The following is a 23,157-nucleotide window of genomic DNA, read 5'->3' as shown; positions in this document are numbered from 1 at the left end:
GGTTTCAGGACTTAATGAAGCTCAGGTTCTTGACGTCTCATCGCAGAAGGAATTCAGTGAGAGACAAAGTGATAGGTAAGAAGTGGACTTATTTAGAGAGAAACACACTCCACAGACAGAGTGTGGGCCACCTCAGAAGGTTGGAAAGGCCGAGTGACATGATTTGATTTATGTCTCTTTGCTGTATGGAAAGTTGAGGCAAGAGGAAGAGCAGGGATAGAAGGGCACCAGGGATTCTTGGACTTCAGGGATGTTGAGGTTCAGGGATTTGTTCTGGTGGCCTTTCGGGGGAGGTGGGGTGCTCAGTTAGTTTGATGATAGCCTTCTGTGGTAGGTCTGATAGTGTCCCCTCAAAATTCATGTCCACCCAGAACCTCAGAATGTGACCTTAATTGGAAATAGGGTTTTTGCAGATGTAGTCAGTTAAGAACCTCGAGATGAAATCATCCTGGATATAGGGTGACTGGGATCCTTACATGAAGAGAGGACACAGACACAGAGAAGATGGCCTTGTGAAGGTGGAGGCAGAGGTTGGGGACATGCAGCTGTAAGTCAAGGAATGTCTGGGGCCACCGGAAGCTGGAAGAGGCAGGAAGGATTCTTCCCTAGGGCCTTCAGGGGGAGTGTGGCCCTGCTGACACCTTGATTTTGGACTTCTAGCTTCCAGAGCTGTGAGAGAATAACATTTCTGTTGCTTTAAGTGACTCAGGTGGTATTATTACTCTGTTATTGCAGCCACAGGAAACTAATGCAGTTCCTAAGGGTCTTTGGTCTCTTAGGAGATTGCACTGGGGTGGAGGGTGGGAGTCTTTTCAGGAGCTTTGACAGCTCTTTAGACCTCCCTTAACATCAGGGAGGGTGGTCTTAACCAGGAACTTGAAGGAGCATTAGTAGCCCAGAGGAGGCGTCTGATGAATGTTGGTTGAATGAATGAATGAATGCATGAATGAGTGAGTGAATGAATAGGCCTGTCTGTGAATGAATAGGGCCGTGATCTGCCCTGACCATCATTAAATAGCCCCAATTGTGATAATTATAAGCTGCCATCTACAGTGGCATGGATGCCCCTTCTGCCATGTGCCTTCTAAGCTCCTGCAGGTTGAGAAACCAGATTAATTAAGATCTTTGGTAGAATTTGGATGAGAAGGATGGAGTTCCTGAGTGAGAGCCTAAGTGACTTTCGAATGCATAGAATGTGTGGATTTTAGAATCTGGACTTTTAACACTGATTTTCTGAGCTCAGAGGTAATTTTTTTCTTCCTTCCTTTTACATGTTCATTTAGCTGGGTCAAATTAGGAGAACTGGAGAAGCAATCCAGACATATAATCCTCTGCCTCAGCAACAAAAAGCAGTCCTGCTGATGGTTTATTGCTACTAATTTTTTTGTTTTGTTTTGTTTAGAGGTTGAAACTGCTGAACAGTGAGAGGAAACTCCAGGCCACAAAACTTAATTTTATCGTAATCCTGCCAGGGGCCCACCCCCTCTGCTACTATAAATTTCTCTTGGCCTGTCCTGTAGAAAGTGTACATGGCCTGAGATCAAGCTTTTTTTTTTTTTTTTTTTAATTAAACTAATGGACTGCACTCTCCTCCATAAAACACGGGTCCAGGTGGTGATGCCCTGCTGAGCATCGGTCTCTCCCAGGAAGCCTGGCCCTTTGTCTTAGTGATACAAATTCCTGGTCACGTCTGGACACACAGTAGGTACTGAATGAATGCTTCTTTAATTGAAATCAGGGCTGAAATGCAAAACTGGTTGGGCATGTGTACCTGGACAGTGTCCATTTCTATGTCAGTTTCTCTCCTGTGTAGTTGATGAGCTTCCTAATGTTGATTTTTAAAAGAACCAAGAACTGTATTTAGTTAATTTAAAAAAATGCAGACTAGGATTCAGAACAGCTGTGTTTGCTGTTGGCATGGCTGTTATCCTCCTCATGCTGGTGTTTTGTCACAACAGTACCACATTGTAGAAACAAAAGTTTAGAAAGAGGGGCGGAAGGAGGGGGTGGGATGAATTGGGAGATTGGGATTGACATATATACACTAATATGTATAAAATAGATAATAATAAGAACCTGGTGTATGAAAAATAAATAAATAAAATAAAATTCAAGGGAAAAAAAAAGGAAAAAGGATGACTTTTCATCCTCCAGCTACCAGTACAACCTGCAGCCTCAGCTCACAGTACTTAATTTTGTATCTGGTAATAGGGCGCAGAGACAATTCTTTTTTTTTTTTTTAACATCTTTATTGGAGTATAATTGCTTTACAATATTGTGTTAGTTTCTGCTGTATAACAAAGTGAATCAGCTCTGCATATGCACATCCCCACATCCCCTCCCTCTTGTGCCTCCCTTCCACCCTCTTTTTCCCACCCCTCTAGGTGGTCACAAAGCACCGAGCTGATCTCCCTGTGCTATGCGGCTGCTTCCCACTAGCTATCTTACATTTAGTAGTGTATATATGTCAATGCTACTCTTTCACTTCTTCCCAGCTTACCCTTCCCCCTCCCTGTGTCCTCAAGTCCATTCTCTACGTCTGTGCCTTTATTCCTGTCCTGCCCCTAGGTTCATCAGAACCTCTTTTTTTTAATTTAGATTCCATATATATGTGTTAGCATACGGTATTTGTTTTTCTCAGAGATAATTCTGTGAAGCAGATGTGTGAAGGGCTGATCCTTATGGAAGCTAACTTTTTTTGTTTTTTTAATTTATTTTTATTTATTTTTGGCTGCATTGGGTCTTTGTTCCTGTGTGCGGGCTTTCTTTAGTTGCAGTGAGCTAGGGCTACTCTTTTGTTGCAGTGCGCTTCTCTTGTTGCGGAGCATAGGTTCTAGGCGCGCAGGCTTCAGTAGTTGTGGCACACGGGCTCAGTAATTGTTGCTTGCGGGCTCTAGAGCGTAGGCTCAGTAGTTGTGGCGCATGGGTTTAGTTGCTCCGTGGCATGTGGGATCTTCCTGGACCGGGGCTCAAACCCATGTCCGCTGCATTGGCAGGCGGATTCTTAACCACTGCGCCACCAGGGAAGCCCTGGAAGCTAATTTCTTATAGAAATAAATATATTGTGCAGCCCTGGGAAGGGGGCATGAAATTATTTTAAGACGCTTCCTTTTTGAGTGCGTTTGAATATGTTCATGGGTTGTGTAGAATTTTTTGCATCCCGTTATCCAATGTATCACCTTTTGACACATTTCTTGTTTATAAGTATCCCAGCCAGTGATGAATAGAGAAAGAAGATAAAGGAAAAAAATAAAATGAGCAGGAAAACAAAAGAAGCAAACAAGTAAGTCAAAAAAAAAGGAGGGGGGGGATCTTCCCTGGTGGCGCAGTGGTTGAGAATCCGCCTGCCAATGCAGGGGACACGGGTTCCATCCCTGGTCAACATGCCGTGGAGCAACTAAGCCCATGAGCCACAACTACTGAGCCTTCACTCTAGAGCCCGCGAGCCACAACTACTTACTGAAGCCCGTGCGCCTAGAGCCCATGTTCACAACAAGAGAAGCCCTCACACCGCAATGAAGAGTAGCCCCCGGTCACCGCAACTACAGAAAGCCCGCGTGCAGCAATGGAGACCCAACTCAGACAAAAAAAACCCCCAAATCCCCACAAAACCCAAAACCTCTTTCCCAGTAGGTAATAACTTTGGCTGTAAAACTTATCAGACAGGCAGGAGGGGAGTGAAAAGTCTGCCTAAAATGAGAGCTGTCTGTAGGCTGCATTCAGGTTATCACAGGTCACCTGCAGGCTGGAACACAGCCAAAACTAGGGTGAGGCTAGTGAGACACGCCCCTGGGGACCCAAATTGAAGGGGCATCCCCCAAACTCAATAATCACAGTGAATAATATTTTTAATCCATTGTATTTAGAAAATCATCATTAATGCAAAATATTCCCATGCTGAATAAAGTATCAAAATGTTGAGTGCAGGGTCTGACACTGCACTGGCAAACTCAAACTCATTCACCTCTCTCTAACCAGAACGTCACTGAGCTCTCAAAAGGAAAAGTTTCTCCTTACTCTAAGCCTGGCTTTGCTCTGGGTTTGAATTCTAGCTCCTTTAGGACCAGCTCTATGAACTCAGGCTCACGACTCAACCTTTCTGAGCTTCCTTTTGTAAAATAAAGATAGCGCTTTCCATTGCAGGGCTCTGGGGTGGTTTAAAAAATATGCCTGTGATATACTGGGCACATAGTAGATGCCCAATAAACCATAGCATTGGATAATTCATAGTTACTCACAGAGAATTCAGTTCTTCAGGAGACCCAAGCAGGTCCTGCCTCTTACACGAGTCTCTTACACATCTGTCAGGGTTAACACAGCTCTGCTTTCACTTTATAGAATGTCTCAGAGTATAGCCTGGTGCCTGCGCTTTGAACACTCATACATCCGTTCAACTGCTCAGTAACCGATTTCCTGTTTAGTCGTAGCTCCTTGCCTGGGCCGGGCCATGGATGGCAAGTTGATATCTCTGTACCTCCCTCTCAGAGCAACTCAGCCTTCCGAAGCCATCCAAAAGTTAGGTTTGGTAGCAGCTTTTATTTATTAAGGCCTCCTCCATCATTGTGATCTCTCTTGAGTGCATTTCCACACCTGATGGTTCATCAGGATGACGCCTCACCCTTATTGTCACTTAAACTGTCCACAATCCTGAACTGGCCTCTGATTTGCTCCGCAGAGATGGGGCCATATTCCATGACACAGGACTGAAGCTGGGGGCCGAGTGGAAATCACATGGGCAGGAGGGTCGAGTGGGAATCCGGTTACTATTTGATACAGAAAACTGCAAAGCCCCCCACCCATTTTCTCCTATTGTCCAAGGCTGGTGGGACCAACCGTTTTTTTCAGCCTTTCTTCGAATCTGATCATAGCTTCAGAGCTGACAAAGCAGAGCCCTCACTTCAGTTATTCTCCTCCTTAGTTCTAAGGATGCAAAATGAGATGGGAGAATGACAGGAGACTGTCACTCAAACAACTTATTAGATTTTGGGGAGGGGGGTCTTAGTTATCATGAATGGGTCGTACGTTTTGAACATTCATCACTGCGTCCTGCTCTTCAGCGAGAGACAGTTTGTAAAATAGGAACGACATACTTCTGGCTTCAGTTGTGTGTGCTTTGGACTTAAGCTCTTATTTTCCACTTAATTAGTTAATAGGAATGTATCGAGCTAGGCGCAAAATGATACAAAAGATTAGGAGAACGGGATTTTTGACCCTGAAGGTTTATGACGTAGTTGGGGAGAATAAATTGTGCTCGAGCTGAGCCTTTAGACTGATACTCCTACTGCATTTATATATTCTCTCATTTCTGCCCTAGAAATGTTGCTCGAATTTGGCCTCTTCCTCTTTCACACTCTTGTTTTAGGGCTGTCGGCCCTCACTTACTGCCCGGGCTATGGCAGGGCCCTACCAAGCTCTATGGGGGCCTTGAGGCAAAGAAAACTGTGCACCCCTATGTCCACTTATCAAAATATCCTCCCATGTTGACAACCAAGTGGGAAAAGTTAATAAAAGCTCTACAACAAAAAAATACAACTCTATGGAAAGCCTCATGTTGTCCAATCTGTTCCTATATCATTGCCCACCCTTGTAAACCCACCCAGCATGGTGAGGGCTGGGGGGTGGACAGGTGGGGTGGTGCTTGCAGTTTCATAATAAAGCAGGGTGGTAAACCAAAGGGTAACATTCTGTCTTTACTTACATAATTTTTTTTTTCCATCGTGGACTTTCTTGGCTTTAATTTTGATTTCTAAAAAAATATTGCATTAAAATAATATTCATCCGAATCGCTGAGTTCTTTGGCGTCCCCGTAAATTTTGTACCTCCCTCTCTCTGTACCTAATCCTGGCTATGACCTGCTGCAAAAGCCCATTCCAGGCTGTTAGGTGCACAGCTGACAGTGACCTTGCTAACAGACCAACAGTGATCATGTCACTTCCGCATTTGCTCCTGATTGTCTAAGAGGTAAAATCCAGCCCTGTTGGCCTGGCTGCAAGCCTCTTCACAGTCTGGGCCTCCACTTACCTCACCAGGGCATCTGCCCCACCTGGCCCTGTTCCTTCCTCATCACGCCTCTTCAGGACTGCGTCTTTGCCCACACCACAACTTCTGCCCGAGTTTCGCTCCTGTCCCCAAACTCCTTCACCTTGGACGTCCCTGCTTAGCTCTTGAGTTCTACCTGGGATAACAGCTCCCGGCTGGGCTGCCTTTTTGAGTTCCCCAAGTAGGCTTAATTGCTGTTTTCCCATAGAAATTTATTTGTTTCCACTCGATTCCTATCCTGGCTGTTACACTCACGATTCCACTGTGATTTATCTGTTTACCTGTGTCCCCAGTTACACTGCCTGCTCTCCTTGAGGAGAGCAACCGGGCTTTTCATGTCAAATGAATAATGAATACAGCTGGATACAGTGAAAAAAAGCAGTAACAGCAACTATGAAATAATTCATGGAAAACAATAGAACAGCCTAGCGGGCTCTGCTTTTAATGTCAGGCAATTCTGAGTTCAAATGTTGGTTGTCCTTAGCTAGCTTTGTGACACTAAAGTTTTCAGATTTTTACTATGGAAACTTTCAAACATAAGCAAAAGTAGAGAGACCCAGGACTTCCCTGGTGGGCCAGTGCTTAAGACTTTGCCTTCTAATGCAGCGGGTGCAGGTTCAGTACCTGCTCAGGGAGCTAAGATCCCACATGCCAAAAAACCAAAACATAAAACACAAGCAATGTTGTAACAAATTCAATAAAGACTTCTTTTTTTTTTTTTGCGGTATGCGGGCCTCCCACTGCTGTGGCCTCTCCCGTTGCGGAGCACAGGCTCCGGACGCGCAGGCTCAGCGGCCATGGCTCACGGGCCCAGCCGCTCGCGGCATGTGGGATCCTCCCGGACTGGGGCACAAACCCGTGTCCCCTGCATCGGCAGGCGGATCCTCAACCACTGCGCAACCAGGGAAGCCCAAGACTTATTTTTTTGAGATTTATTTATTTATTTGTTTGTTTTTTGGAGGCGTTGGGTCTTTGTTGCTGCACGCGGACTTTCTCTTGTTGCAGCGAGCGGGGGCTACTCTTCGTTGCGGTGTACGGGCTTCTCATTGTGGTGGCTTGTCTTGTTGCGGAGTACAGGCTCTAGGCGCGCGGGCTCAGTAGTTGCGGCACATGGGCTCAGTAGTTGTGGCATGCGGGCTCAGTAGTTGTGGCACGCAGGCTCAGTAGTTGTGGCTCGTGGGCTCTAGAGCGCAGGCTCAGTAGTTGTGGTGCACAGGCTTAGTTGCTCCGCGGCATGTGGGATCTTCCTGGACCAGGGCTCAAACCCGTGTCCCCTGCATTGGCAGACGGATTCTTAACCACTGCACCACCAGGGAAGCCCAATAAAGACTTTTTAAAAAAAGTAGAGAGACCCCCTCTGATGAACCCACATGGGGCCCACCCCGAATGCCCCACCCTCCACTCCTATCCTTGGATTGTTTTTGAAGCAAATTCCAGACAACATATTATTCCAAATAGAATTATTTCAATAAGAACATTAAACTTTTAATTGATTGCAAACTCAATATGAACCACATGCAAAAAAGAGCTGTCAGGGGGTTTGGGTCATGGGGAGGCCCTTTTAAAGCAAGTCTTGAAGGATGAATACGGATTTTGGCAAAGAAAGGTTGTAAGTCGGAAGCTGTAAGTCACGTGTGCGCAAGGGGTCAACAGATTGTTTTTGCTGGAACAGGGGTCAGGGCAGGGAGAGGGAATGGGAAGGAAAACCTAGGTGTGGAACAGATGGGGGGCCAGGCCCTTGATGCTTTAGAGGCAGCCTTTTAGGTGTGTGGGGGGGCTGGGGGAATCTTAGTTTGTGTTCCTTTGAAGGTCTGCACTCAATTGTGACGGGGGCTGAGGACAGTAGTAATATTGATTCAGTGCCCTTCAACTGTCTCTCAGATCATTTTCCTTGTTTACTGATTTCTCCTTTAACAGCAAAAGCAATCGTCACTGGACATTTAAAGAACTGACTCCTCTACCAACCACCAGGCTTTAGTGGAGGAGAAATGAGAACTCAGTTTTCCATGCTGAGCCCTACACTAAGATGACCTGGCAACTGTGTATTTTATCCCACTGGGTTTAATCCTTATTATGAATAACAGAGCGAAGCTTTGTTATTCACAGGAGTTGCATTTCTGCTGCTGGGAGAATTAGCTGCAATCTTATTCGCAAGGTGCCTTCTGATGCAATGAGGTCTTTTGAAGTGTGCATAAATAGAGGCTATTGTTTAGGCATTCGGAGGTAAGGCTTAGATTGCTCCAGAAGTTCCAGTCTGACTCTAGGTATCTTTGTTTGGCTGATTCTTTTTTTTTCTCCCTGGGGCCACAAGTAGTAGTTTTCTCCATATGGCTTTAGCGACTTGCCTCTTCATCACCTCCTGAAACTAGGGCACAACCAACACTTTTTCTGTAGGCTTTTCTGCTTAGAGGAGGAGGAAATTGTTCTGAGTCCAAAAAACAGAATGGAGAAAAAAATGTGCAAGTTTAACTAGGATATCACACAGAAATGGAGCCTTTGGTAAAGAAATAATTTTGTTTCTGATTAAGATTTTTTTTTTAAACTAGGGGAAATAGAAGCATAGTAAAGAGTGAGCCTATTAATTTATTGCCACCTGGAATCTCTTAGGAGACTTTAGGATCTCTGAAGGAGAGAACTGATCATTTGTTTAAGTCTTCGAAGCTCGCACACCCCAGTTCCCCAGCACAATAAGCCTTTCTGGGCCTTTGGAGCAGCGGATATGAAACTTCGTCTTCAAAACCGCAGAGAGAAGTCTCCTTTCTTTGAAGGTGTTTATTTTCTGAAGTTTTTACCTGGGATCCCAGCTAACACACATGGCTGTTTTTTGGTTTTTTAATTTTTTTCTTGCAATGAGAAATTTTAAGATCTACTCCTCAGCAGCTTTCAAACGTACAATCGAGTATTGTTACCCACGGTCTCCACACCAATACATCACATCCCCAGGACTTCTCTCACCACACTGCTTTTCTGGAAAGGCTTATTGAAAATGATTTGTGGGTTTAATCTGGGTGTTTTCTTTTGATCACCTCGGTGTGCATGTGTCCCTAATTGTATGGCTGTCTGAGGTTCTTCCACCCAGAGTGAAGTGATTTTCTCATCTGGAACCAGATGCTTCCAGAATCGGGGCAGCTTCCTCGACTTGTGGGAGGGGGTACCAGGCTTCTCCAGGACCCAGGAAGCTGCCCTTTGTAGGTGCTTCACACTTGCTTTATTCACGACTCCGTCTTCATAATGTTACCTCCGTTTCTCCCCTCCACTGGATCTGTTTAGAGCCACCGGGCCATTCTCTCCTCTTTTGTGACTCTGTGAATCTAAGACTAGAATCTAGTCCTTCCCAAGGGATAAGATCTTCTGCTGCAAAGTCCTTTCTCACCATCCACAGACAAAATCACCATTAGGCCATGTTTACTGAACTGCAAAGGTGGGTGCATCATCTCCTTCAAGCATTAGCACTTTTATCTCTTTGCTCTTCCCCCTGCCACCTGTGCGTTGTCACCCAAGCGATTAAAACCATTTGGTTGTAATTCTTCGATTTGCACTGACCTTCTAAGGGGTGTCCATGTTGACACAGCAAAGTCCCTTCTCTTGCCTTTTCTCCTCCGCCATGTTTGAGCTTGGCTTAAAGGCTTGGTATTTGGAAGAAGTTAAAAGTGATCCAGTGACTTGCTTTGGACGATGCTGATACACACATCTTTGGAAGCCTTAGACTGGGGAGTGTCAATTTAATTTGGATTCTGTCAGCTTGTTGCATTCTGATCACCCGTTTTGAGGGCTTGCTGAGAACCTGAGATTATTTGTTAAACTGCCATTGGAATAAACACAACACTTTTCTTGAAAGGGAAAAGGACTTTTTAAAGAAAGTAATAAGCATACCTCTATATTTTCTTGACAGATATCAAAGAAAAAAAAATCTTCCTGTTTTTACCTTGACAAGACATCTAACATCGCTGGGAGGCTTTGCTTGCATGAGAACTTCAACATTATAATCTAGAAATCTCAAGCTCAACAACTTTCTCTGTCTGGGGATGGGGAAAAGGGATGATAAAATAGTTTTCTATACAGCTGGTTACCAAAATAGTCAAATATGAAAGCTATTTCATCTCCTTTTAAAAGGTTAGTCTTTTGATATATGAATCACAATTGATGCTAAAAGGAAAGTGTTAGAAACAAACTTTTTTTCTCTGCTAGTTCAGGTTTTGAATGTTTTAATTACTTAACTGTTTATTTTTCTGGCAGTGAGGTTAGTACTGGTAGCCAGTGATTACCAACAATTAAAAAAACAAGTCATCTAAGACAACACACACCCAGAAAACCCAATTAAAATCACACTTCGTTTTTTGCTTTTATGGTTTAGAAGTAAATTCGGAATCAGTTTCATGATTCTTGTGGTATTTTTCCAAATTAATGACTTTGGACATTTGGACGCTGAGCTGTGTGAATGCTGAATGTGTTTTCTTCCCTTTGCTATCAATTAGGTATTTAAGAATGCATCTTATGAAGAAATAGCCACCTAAAAATATGCCAAAGGCCACAGTCCTGTATCCTTCCTCAGACGGAATACTGCACAGGAGACTTAAAAAAATTGCGGTTATATGTGTCATAAAATTTACATTTTAAACTTTTTTAAGTGTACAGTTCAGTGGCATTAAGTACATTCATAATGCTGTGCAACCATCACCACTACGCATCTCCAGAACTTTTTCGTCAACCCAAACAGAAACTCATTAAACACTAACTCCTTGTGCCCCCTTTAAACAGATTGTTATATACATTAAACACTAACCCATTAAACACTAACTCCTTGTTAAACCCATTAAACACTAACTCCTTGTGCCCCCTTTCCCCAGCCCCTGGCAGCCACCATTCTATTGTACTTTCTGTTTCTATGAATTTGACTATTCAAGGTACCTCATATAAGTGGCATCATGTGTCTGGATTATTTCACTGAGCATAATGCTTTGTAGGTTCATCCACGTGGTAGCATCTGTCAGAATTTCCTTCCTTTACAAGGCTGGATAATATTCCATTGTATGTAGGTACCACATTCTGTTTATCCACTCATCTGTCAGTCAATGCACAGGAGACTTTTAAATTTAATTTTTGCTCTCATCACACACATACACAAAAAGGTAACCATGAGAAGAAATATGTTAATTAGCTTGGCTGTAGTAATCATTTCATTGTGTATATGTATCTGAAATCATCATCTCAAATGCCTTAAGTACCTATAATTTTTATTTAAAAAAATAGAATAGTATAAAAATTTTACTTTTAATATGTGCCATTTGGCATCTTTCCCCCTAATTTCCTGGCATTCTTTCATTTGGGGGTCATTTTTTGAGCCTTACGTGCTGACAGGTGTTGAGAACACAGAAATGAATGAGCTCTACCCTGCATGCAGGGAACTTCTTTTCTGGTTGGGTAGACAGACCAGGAAATAGGGTCCAAGGCTTGGTGGTGGCCATCCAAGCAGAAAGCAGAGGGGAAGGTGGGTGACTCACTGTTGGAGAAGGGCTACATCCATTGTGGGTGGGAGTGTGGGGGCCTGATGAATGAAGGCCTCTAGGTCATGTTCTAAGTTCTCCTACTCAAAGGCTAGAAATAGATGTCAGCAGAATTAAAGGTCATGTATAGAAGGAGGATCTGATATACTGCAGTACTCCACCTGTAGGCATGATTTCTTGTAAATTATATTCACGTTTTACCGTCAAAGACACTTCTCTCCCCTAAAATAATAGAGCACAACTTTAACTCATTTGGCCCCTATATAGACAGGAGGTTGTGTGGGATGACAAACTTTCAAGCAGTATTACCATACACTGTGCAACACCTTAAATTTTCAAAATCTGATCCGTGCATTCTATTCCCATTTGTACATACAAAGAATATAATTAACTTGTCCATGGTGGAAGAATATAGAATCTGGATCTTCTGGTATTTAGCCTACTGTTCTTTTGTCTATATTTCCTAGTATCCTGTATATAACAATCTGTGAAATTTTTTTGTCCTCTCCATGTGTTAGCCATATGGGGGCTTTGGGAAGGTCCAAGAAGGTAGATCTCCAGGGTGCCAATTTGCACAGTATATTATTGACAAGATGGTAGAACTGATGTGCATTTGGATGGTTGTGGATGAGCTGAGGGCAATAGATGGACTCTGACCCATGTACCCTTAACTTCAAAGAGCAGACTAGTACCCACATTCACAATATGAGAGTTTCAAAGGCAGCGAAAGCATGCGCCTTGCTTTCTAGATAGCAAATTCTATATAGTCTCAGTTGCCTCTGTTATGTTCTGCATTCTGCTCTCCCATCTATGTATTTGTCCCCAGTTTGATCATCATCTTTGGCATGTTTGTTTTGTAATCTGTATCTCTTTATAAAATCTATTGGCAGTCTGCTAGGAACAAACTGACAAGAAAAGCAACATGGCGCCCGCGAGCCTGAGGCAGCGCGCAGTGGCGCGTGCGTGAGCTGACGCGCGAGCAGTGCCCGGTCGCGTAGCCGGGGCTCGGGCGCCCGCCGCCATTTTGTAGGGTTCTCTGAGACGCCAGAGCCGCCGCCGCCGCGATGCGGCGGCTCTTGTCAGGATGGTGACGCCGTTCATCGGACACCTGCCCCAGGAGGGCACAGAGCAGGCGATCCGCTGACTCCTTGAGCAGTGTGGGAAGGTGCTGGAATGTGACATCATTAAGAACTACAGCTTTGGGAATTCCCTGGCGCTCCAGTGGTTAGGACGCCTTGCTTTCACCAGGGAGGGCTCTGGTTTGATCCCTGGTCGGGGCACTAAGATCCCGCAAGCTGCACGGAAAAACAAACAACAACAACAGAAGCCACAAAACTACGGCTTTGTGCACATAGAGGACCAGGTGGCGGCCGAGGATGCCATCCACTACAAGCCGCACAGGGTGAACATCACCGTGGAAGCAGCAAGGATAAGAGCAGAGCTTCAGGGACTTCCCTGTTGGCGTAGTGGTTAAGAATCCGCCTGCCCATGCAGGGGACACGGGTTCCAGCCCTGGTCCACATGCTGCGGAGCAACTAAGCCTATAAGCCTGTGCGCCACAACTATTGAAGCCCGTGTGCCAGGAGCCCGTGCTCTGCAACAAGAGAAGCCACCGCAATAAGAAGCCTGCGCACCACAACGAAGAGTAACCCCCGCTCAATGCAACTAGAGACGCAACTAGAGAAAGCCTGCACGCAGCAATGAAGACCCAATGCAGCCATAAATAAATAAATTTATTTAAAAAAGAAAAAGAGCAAAGCTTCAGCCAAGTTGCACATAGGCAACATCAGTCCTACTTGTACCAACCGGGAGCTTTGGGCCAGGTTGGAGGAGCATGGTTCAGTCATCGAATGTGACATTATGAAAGATTATGCCTTCGTACACGTGGAGCGGGCAGAGGATGCAGTAGGGCTGTCAGGGGCCTTGACAGCACAGAGTTTCAAGGCACACGAACATACGTGCAGTTGTCCACCAGCCAGCTTCGGACTGCCCCTGGGATGGGAGACCAGAGTGGCAGCTGTCAGTGTGGGAAGGAGGGGCACTGGTCAGAAGAGTGCCCCGTAGATTGTACGGGTAGTGTGGCGGACTTTACCGAGCACCGTAACAAACGGTATGGAGCAGCGTGCACACCTGACACCGTTGGCTACGGGGAATCCGTGTGTAACAAGGATGCATAGGGCGCACTCCACCACCAGCCTTACCGAGTCCGCTCTTAGGAGGCAGTGGCAGCAGCAGCTTCCGTGTCCAACTACCTGCAACTATTACTTGTCCCATCTGCTTCAAGACCACAGCACAGCCCCAGGTGAGGATTATGCTAGTAGCTTCTCTTTCCTGTACAGTGGAATCCCTCCTACCTTGCTTTCCTTAGGAGTTGACCCCTTTCCCTGCCTACCTGCAACATCTCCTTTCCCTTTATTTTTATTTATTTTCAAATTTAATTTTCTTTAAAAATTTTTTTCAATTGGCTGCACCTCGTGGCATGCGGGATCTTAGTTCCCTGACCAGGGGATGAACCTTCTCCCCCCCACCCCCAAAGCGCTGCTGGGTCATGACCACTGGACCACCAGGGAATTCCCCTCCTTTCCCTTTAAAATGACCATATGTAGTGACAGGCAACCTTCTACTCTTCTCTGTTAACTCTGGACTTTGACACTGAAGCTAATCTTCTGAAATTGCTAGGACCATTGGGATTTTGTTTGTTGTTGTTTTGTTTTGTCTTTTTATGGCTGATCGTGGTACAACATTAACTGAAATTTAGCCTTGCTTTACTCCACTTCTCTCACTTGTTTTTTAATAAAATATTTTGGCAAATAAACGTTTCTAACGCTTAAAAAAAAAAAGAACAGCAACTGAAGGAAAAGCACTTTCTTAATGTCGTTGCGTGGATGACTGGGTAGACTCTGTAATTAGCCTTTTTTTTTTTTTTTTTGGCTGCACGCTTGCAGGTATCTTAGTTCCCTGACCAGGGATCAAACCCAGGCCCCCAGCAGCGGAAGCGAGGAGTCCTAACCACTGGACTGCCAGGGAGTTCCCTATAATTAGCCTTTTTGATCTTGAGCCCTAAGTTCTTGCTGTTTATGTGAGTCCATAGCAATCTTAACAGTTCAGTGGTTTCAGTGACTATTTCTTTGCTAAGAATTCCCCAAGCCACAGCGTCAACCCCAGACTCTTTCCAGTTTTGCAACTCTTTGCTGGATATTTGTACCTGAATATCTTGACAGCACCTCACAATCAACCTAAAACAGTATTTATGTCACCACCTTCCCCCAAAACTGCTTCTGCTCCTGTCGTCCTTATTTGTTTTAGTGACACCACCATCTTAGCTGCTAAGATTAGAAACTGTCTTCTTTCCCACCACCTCATTAGAAACTAAATAGTTGGTTCTGTGTCTTTTACCTGGACACAGCCTCTTGCTTTTTTCCCCTCATCTCTAAGTCATCTTCTTTTTACACTGCCTCCAGAGTTAGCTTTCTAAAACTCAAATGTGATAGTCACTCAGCCCCCTTCAGATTCTGTAGTGACTTCCCATGACCTATGAGATGAAGTACCAACTTCTTACCAACTTCTTGTTTTCTCACTTATCCCGTCTCTAAGTGCAGCTTGCCCTTTAGTATCACCTATTTCTTTTCCCTCCCCAACTCCTACTTGAGTTTTCATGCCTTCCTGCCTCTGCCCACTGTTAAATCCCTGCCTCAGCTAAATGTCCGTTATCAGGATATTATCTCAAAATTTCCCTCTTCTAAAGGCTTCCCTACCCTTTCTTCTACCTCGAGCAGATATCTGCCCCTTCGCTCCTGTAGTTTTGTTTTAAAACAGCTTTATTGAGGTCTAATTTGCATACCATAAATTCACACGTAAGTATACTGATGAGTTTTAGTAAATCCATGTATTTGTGCAATTCAGTTTTAGTACTTTCTGTCACCCCACAAAGTTCTCTCTTGCCTGTTTGTAGGCAGTCCTTGCTCTCACCCCAATCTCAGGCAACCACTGATCCGCTTCTGCATCTATAGTTTGTCTTTTCTAGAAATGTCATATAAAATCATACAAGGGCTTCCCTGGTGGCTCAGTGGTTGAGAGTCCGCCTGCCAATGCAGGGGACACGGGTTCGTGCCCCGGTCCGGGAAGATCCCACATGCCACGGAGCGGCTGGGCCCGTGAGCCATGGCCGCTGAGCCTGCGCGTCCGGAGCCTGTGCTCCGCACCGGGAGAGGCCACAACAGTGAGAGGCCCGCGTAAAAAAAAAAAAAATCGTGCTACTTTAAAATCATACAATATGCAGTCTTTTGAGACTGGCCTCCCTCAGCATGCAGTTTTTGAGTTCATCCATATTGTTGAGTGTATCATAGTTGGTTCTTTTTTATTGCTGAGTAGTATTCCATTGTGTGGATATACCACATTTTGTTTATCCAGTTACCAGTTGATGGACGTTTGGGTTGTTTCCAGTTTGGGGCTATTATGAAAATACTGCTATGATCATCTGTATACAAGTCTTGGTATGGATGCATGTTTCCATTCCTCTCAGGTAGATACTTAAGAGTTGAATGTCTGGGTCATATGTTTAACTTTAACAGAAACCACCAGGCTGTTTTCCAAAGTGGCTGTTGCATTTTATATTTTACATTCTGCTTTCTCCACATCCTTGCCAATATTTGGTATTATCTGTCCTTTTGATTATAGATATTTTACTGGGTGTGGTGGTATCTCATTGTGGATTTAATTTGCATTTTCTGTAGTCATTTAAAACTGCTTTCTATTGTAGAATGTTGTATTGATATATATCTTCTGATCTGTGCGCTATGCTAGGGTTTGGTAAGTGGATGAATGAACAATCCCATACTTAGGATGAGTGGCCAAATTCTCAGTTATTTTTGGAACAGAAAACACTGATAACTTAACTTCAGAAATGATATAAAAGTCAAGTCTCTTTCCCTGAACAAATTTTTGCCAGAGTTTCTAAGAAGCAATAACCTTGACTGAACTAAGTTTTACTTTCTTTTTTTTGCTCACCCCTTGGTGGGAGGTAATGGATAGGAAATATAGACATAGCAGGAGACGGAGAAAAGAAACAGTCTCTAAACGACTAAGAGCTTGTGGAATAGCTTGGGAGAGAGAACCATTTGGGTTCTTGGTTACTCCATGGTTCCAGGTGTGGGGACTCCATTAATACTGTGACCTCTGCTTCTCCCCACTTGCTTTTCTCTGTCAATTCAAACAGGAGTCTGCAGACATTTTCAGTAAAGGGTCACATAGTAAATATTTTAGGCTTTTTGGGCCAATACACAACATCAAGGACATTATGTAGGTGCTTATATAATGAGAGACTAAACAAATTTCCACAAATTTTATTGATGAAATTCAAAACAGAATAATAATAATGAAAGGGTACAATTTTCTATTATACAGGTCTACTAATAAAAAGAATGGAATTCTTTTTTTTTTTTAATTAATTTATTTGTTTTCATTTTTGGCTGCGTTGGGTCTTTGTTGCTGTGCGTGGGCTTTCTCTAGTCACGGCGAGCGGGGGCTACTCTTTGTTGCGGTGTGCGGGCTTCTCATTGCGGTGGCTTCTCTTGTTGCGGAGCACGGGCTGTAGGCACGCGGGCTCTAGAGCGCAGGCTCAGTAGTTGTGGTGCACGGGCTTAGTTGCTCCGTGGCATGTGGCATCTTCCTGGGCTAGGGATTGAACCCATGTCCCTTGCGTTGGCAGGTGGATTCTTAACCACTGTGCCATCAGGGAAGCCCAAGAATGGAATTCTTTTGAGGAGGATAATACTTTGGTTAATTGGAGTTCAGAATTAGTGTTTCCTATCGTTATGGTAGAAACAGGGCCTCATTCTCCAATGAGGCTTCACTGAAACATTGTGGTCTTCCATCCTGAGAATTCACCAGACTGTGCTGTCTGCATTTGCCCTTATAGTGGTGGAGAACTTTTCACATGGAGGAAGCAGCTTAAGAGGATAAGGTCTGGGGTAAGACTCCTTGGGTGTGAATTTCAGCAAAGACTCAGTAACTAGGAGATCTTTGACTACTTACCTGACCAATCTAGGAGCTTCTGTTCCTTCATCTGTAAAATGGGTCATAGTACCTACTTCACAGGGTTGTTGTAAAGATTAAATACAAAGATTAGATTAGAATGGCAGTTTATAAATACTATTCTTCTTTTGATTTTTTTTTTTCAGCGCTTTAAAAATGTAAAACCATTCCTAACTCACAGGCAGGGTGGCAGGCTGGATTTGGCCTGCGGGATATAATTTGTGGACCCCTGCATTAGAGTATAAACTGGAATTATTGCCACTTACTTTAGAAGTAATGATTGCTTTTCCCCCCTAATTGCAGAGCACCATATGCTCACTGCAGAAAACTTGGAAAACAGAGAAAAGCACCATAAAAAAAAGTCATTCAGAATCTTTACCATCCAGAAGTGCTTCACTGGTGGTCCCTTGTCTTTGTATATATGTATATATATACACACATATTTTTTTAAATTAAAACAAACTCATACCATGCATACTGCTTTGTATCTTTTTTCACTTACTAATATATACTTGTCACTAATAATCTTCTATAACCTTAACCTGAATTTTAATGACTGCATACCGTTCTGTTATACAGATGCATTACAGTTTACTAAAACAGTTCCCAACAACATTAAAGTTGTTTTGAACTTTTCACCGTTTGACATAACTCAGGTGTAAACTAATACACAAATGTTTGTACACATTTCTGATTAGTTCCTTGGGATAAATTACAAGAATTCAGTCCCTGGGTTAAAGAGTATCTACAGTTTTTTAAAAAGATTTTTTGATGTGGACCATTTTTGAAGTCTTTATTGAATTTGTTACAATATTGCTTCTGTTTTATATTTCGGTATTTTGGCCCAGAGGCATGTGGGATCTTAGCTCCTTGATCAGGGATAGAACCTGCACCCCCTGCATAGGAAGACGAAGTCTTAACCACTGGACTGCCAGGGAAGTCCCAAGAGTATCTATATCTTTTAAGTTTTGATGTATCTTGCAAAATTGTTCCCTAGGGAAGGTGTATAGTTCTATACCCTCCCAAGTGACAATAAGAACATTGTCATTTACTGTGGTCTTATATTTTTACTTGGTTATTGGGCTTATGGATTTAAACAGTGAAAACATTTTTATTTTTGAAACAATTCAAATAGATTAAAATGTACAGACAGTAATGAAACTCGCACCCACGTACACACCAGAAAGATTACGCAAGTGTTAACATTTTGCTGTACTTGCTTGTGTTATTTTAAGAAAAACATGTTACAGATTAAAAACTAAGTCTGTCGGGGCTTCCCTGGTGGCGCAGTGGTTGAGAGTCTGCCTGCCGATGCAGGGGACACGGGTTCGTGCCCCAGTCTGGGAGGATCCCTCATGCCGCGGAGCGGCTAGGCCCGTGAGCCATGGCCGCTGGGCCTGCGCGTCCGGAGCCTGTGCTCCGCAGTGGGGGAGGCCACGACAGTGAGAGGCCCGCGTACCGCAAAAAAAAAAAAAAAAAAAGTCTGTCATTATCATCCCATTCTACAGATGAGAATGGGAATCTCATATCATTGATGAGAGCAATCAATCTGCAAAAGGTTAAGAAATTGTGTAAGTAGTAAGAACAGGTAAGTGGTTTTACTTACTGGTAAAGTAAGTAAGAGGTTCTTATTTACAAGAACCTCTTGTAAATAGCATATGGCTAAATTTTAAAAAAAAATCCAGTCTGAGTTTTTTTTTTTTTTCAGTCTGAGATTTTTAACCAGCTATTTTAATCTGTTTGCATTTATAGTAACAGTTGATATTTTAAATTATTTCTCTTATTTCATGTTTTCTATTTTCCATACTTTTCCTTTGCTTTCTTTTTCTCATTTCCTGTCTCTTACTGAATTGAGTTTTATTGGTTCCTCCCTTTTTTCCTCTACTGGCTTTATTATCCTTAAATGTGTGTTCTTAGAAAGCAGTCTAAAATTAACTCCAGTCATCCCCCCTACCAGTTTATTTTCTTTTCATTTAACTTAAATTTCTCCTTGTTTTTGGTATTTTATAGCCTTTGATATTCTGCCATTTAACTATAGCATGTGTAGATTTGTTTTGGTTTATTCTGCTCAGAACTTGCTGTTATTCTCTACATGGGAGATTTATGGCTTTTACAATTCTGGAAAATCCTTAACTATTATCTTTAAAAATATTGCTCCCCTTCATGTCAGCAGCCATGAAAATGTGCCTCTCAGATCTCCTGCTTTGGGAAGCCTAGTTGACTGACCCCAGATGCCATGTCTCAGGATTCACTCAAAAGCCACACTTCCCCTGGGCTGTTACTGGTTGCTGGCTTAGTAAGATGTGGCTACTAGTGCTAGCCCATCCTGTAGGATATAGGACTCTTCTAATGGGGAGTCCTTGAGCCATGACTTTCTGGTCTGAGGTTTCTCCTTGCCCACTCCTTCTCTTCCCAACATCCTTTCTTGGCATCTGCTTATTGGAGGACCCAAACTAACACAGTCTCTCTATTTGCATCATCTGGATCTTGCATTAAATGCATCGGAATAGTCTCATTGTACTCCCTATTCCAGGAACTATTCTTTCATGCCCCTTTTATCTCTGTGATGCCCCTTGGTAATTTCTTCAAATCTGTCTTCCATTTTACTTAATTCTCTCTTTACTTGTGTCTAATCTATTTAACGTATCTGTTGACTTTTTAATTTCAGTGATTATAATATTTATTTCTAGAAGTTCTATTTGGGTTATTTTCATACCTGGCTGTTTTTGGTATTTTTTTCCTCAGGGTTTTATTTCCTACTTTTATGTCTTTCATAGTTTTAAGCATATTTATTTCTTATTCTCTTTTTCAAATTTTAATTTTATTATCCCAAGTTCCTGGAATTCTTTTTTTTAAATTAATTTATTTTTTTGCTGCTCTGGGTCTTCATTGCTGCATGGGGGCTTTCTCTGGTTGTGGTGAGTGGGGGCTACTCTTTGTTGAGGTGCATGGGCTTCTCATTGCAGTGGCTTCTCTTGTGGAGCATGGGCTCTAGGCACACAGGATTCAGTAGTTGCAGCATGTGGGCTCAGTAGTTGTGGCTCATGGACTCTAGAGCACGGGCTCAGTAGTTGTGGTACACAGGCTTAGTTGCTCCGTGGCATGTGGGATCTTCCCGGACCAAGGATTGAACCTGTGTCCCCTGCATTGGCAGGTGGATTCTTAACCACTGGACCACCAGGGAAGTACCCAAGTTCCTGGAATTCTAACAATCTTGTTTGTTGTGTTTGCTGTTTTCTTCTCATGATATATTGTAATTTTAAATTTTCTTATAAGCTGATCTTGAGTGGGGATTACTTTTTCTGTGACCTGATAACAGGCCCCCTCCAGAACAATTTGCATTGCTTCTTCTAGAGATCTCAGGAGTATCACTGGCTTGGGGCCAGTGTTTCTGCTAATTTCTTAGGTTGGAACTTGCTGGATTACTCTGCTCAAGGCTCAGATCTGGATATCCATATTTCAGAGGAGAGGTTTCTTTTTTTCACTCAGAGCCCAGGGGCACACAAAATTGTCCTCTTGGACCCCTTTTCTAGGGTATGAGTTCCCCCCCGCCCCCAGTCTTCACTGAGGAAGCCCCTCTTTGAGGATCCTGCCTCTCCTCAAGTGTTTTAGTTCCAACTCTGTGCCTCTTGGCAGCCCATGGTTCCACCTCCTTTGTCCACTTGGGTTTTAAAATGCAAGTCTGTAAGTTACAAAAGCAGTCTCAGAATCCACGTGCTTTCACTCAGTTTTTCCCTTTCTTTTTCAGGTCATATTTTACCCAGCATTCTTAAGTATTTGTAGTGGGAGGGTTTTTTCCACATTGTCTTAATCTGCCACCCTCTTGCTGCACCTGAAGTCCCATTTACTATATTCAGTTCTGTGCTGCAAGGCTTCTCAGGGTACCAGTTTCTAAGCAGTATCATTAGTGAAACCCATAAGCTCACCCATTGTTAGAAAAGCCAAGTGCTTGAGATCCTATTGAGACTGTAGATATATAGTATGTCCTAAGGGATCTGGAAAAAAAGCTACCTTTGTTTTCCAACCCATGGTCACTTCATTGGTAAATCCAGGAAGTGCCGTAAGATTTTACAGATGGAACTGATGCTTAGAAAACAATGAAATTGAATCATCATCATCATCATCATCATTTCTTTTACGATACGGCCTAGGAACAGAGCTCTTCTGTTTTCCTCCCTTCTTTCTCCCAGCTTTCCCACCATCCTTCTCAATTTGTCCTTTGTCAACAGGGCAGAAAAGAAGGGCTGAAGTGATGTATGGGTATAATCCACTGTGCACTGCTAAAAAGATAAACTTAAATGAAGTGATTTATTACCTGGTGACAGGTATTCTGCCCCCAGAATTGTCTGTCAAAGTGAATGCTCATTGATTTTCCATACTTTCTCTGTCAGCCTCTGGATAGCCATTGTTCATTACAGGTGGATAAGATGCCAGCGTATTCTCGCAGCCTCCGCACTGTGCTGCAGGGGTTAGCCTTTATTTCTGTTCTAGGGCTCAGAACTCTTTGATTCTCTTGCTTTAAACTGTGTATATGAGAAGAGCAAATGCCACTGGTTTCTCAAATTACTCAAGTTAGAAGTAAAACATATTCTGTATTCCCATTTTGAAAAAGCTTCTAGAATCTTCCTACATGAGTCAAATAGATAATAGGTCCCAATACAACAGCACAGGATAATATATAGCTGTCAGGGCAGTGCTTGAGTCAGTCTGGTCTGTCTTAGAATAGAGATGCTCCATATCCTTTGGGAACTAATGAAATAGGTAATTTTCTTTCACTTAAGGGGACCACATGCATATCATATAGGACATGTCTTTCCTGTTTTGCTCCAAACCCATCCCATTGTGTTGGAGAGTGACAAGCAAAATCTTTTCAGCGACCACAGTGCAGCCTTGGGAGTCAGGATCAGTGTCATGGAGTCTCAGCAATGACCAGGTGTTGAGGTGGTCTTAAAAATCTGAGAATTTTGACCTGGCATGAACCTTAGACCATTTAATCCAGTGTTTTAACTGTAGATGAGGAATCTGAAGCCTCAAAGTATGTTATAACTTGCTCATCATCACAGAATCAGTCACACAGCCAGCACTCAACCTGGTCCTTGGACTTCCTGTCCATCACTGTTCCCTGGGGAACTTCTCTTCCACTTCTCACCTGGGTAGCAGTTCCATTTGCTTTCACAATGTACTGCTTGAATTTAAAGATGACTGTGTTGTCAGCAGCTCGCATCATTGAAGTTCATGTGTTTGGTCCTTTGACAAGGAGAGTTCTGCTGATTCTGAGTTGGGAGGAGGGAGCTTAGCTACAATTTTGATTTTTCCTTTTTTTCTATCGTGTGCTTAAGTATGGTGACCTGGACAAGAACACCACAAAGCAGGCACTTTCCAAGTACACGTTGCACTGGAAAAAAGACTGCTTTTATGCAGTTGGGGTGGAGCCAGGGAAATTATTTACATGATGTAATGGTATTTTCTAAATGGCATATTTCAAGGAAAAAGACTAGTTGGATCACTAAATAATTATAGGCAAATACATAGATTGTATTTATATATACACACGTATATATAGTAATATACTAATCGTATA

General features: G+C 43.2%; 1 protein-coding gene and 1 pseudogene across 2 annotated transcripts in view; both read left to right on the top strand.

Moving 5' to 3' along the window:
• Positions 1–23,157, top strand: part of PITPNC1 (phosphatidylinositol transfer protein cytoplasmic 1) — a 254,541-nt gene that overhangs the window by 38,411 nt on the left and 192,973 nt on the right. The window lies entirely within an intron of this gene.
• Positions 12,622–13,849, top strand: LOC132511438 (RNA-binding protein 4B-like; annotated as a pseudogene).

This window comes from Lagenorhynchus albirostris, chromosome 20 (assembly GCF_949774975.1).
Source record: "Lagenorhynchus albirostris chromosome 20, mLagAlb1.1, whole genome shotgun sequence".
NCBI classification, from domain to species: domain Eukaryota; kingdom Metazoa; phylum Chordata; class Mammalia; order Artiodactyla; family Delphinidae; genus Lagenorhynchus; species Lagenorhynchus albirostris.
The sequence above is the reverse complement of the archived record's forward strand: the minus strand, read 5'-3'. Positions and strand labels throughout refer to the sequence as shown.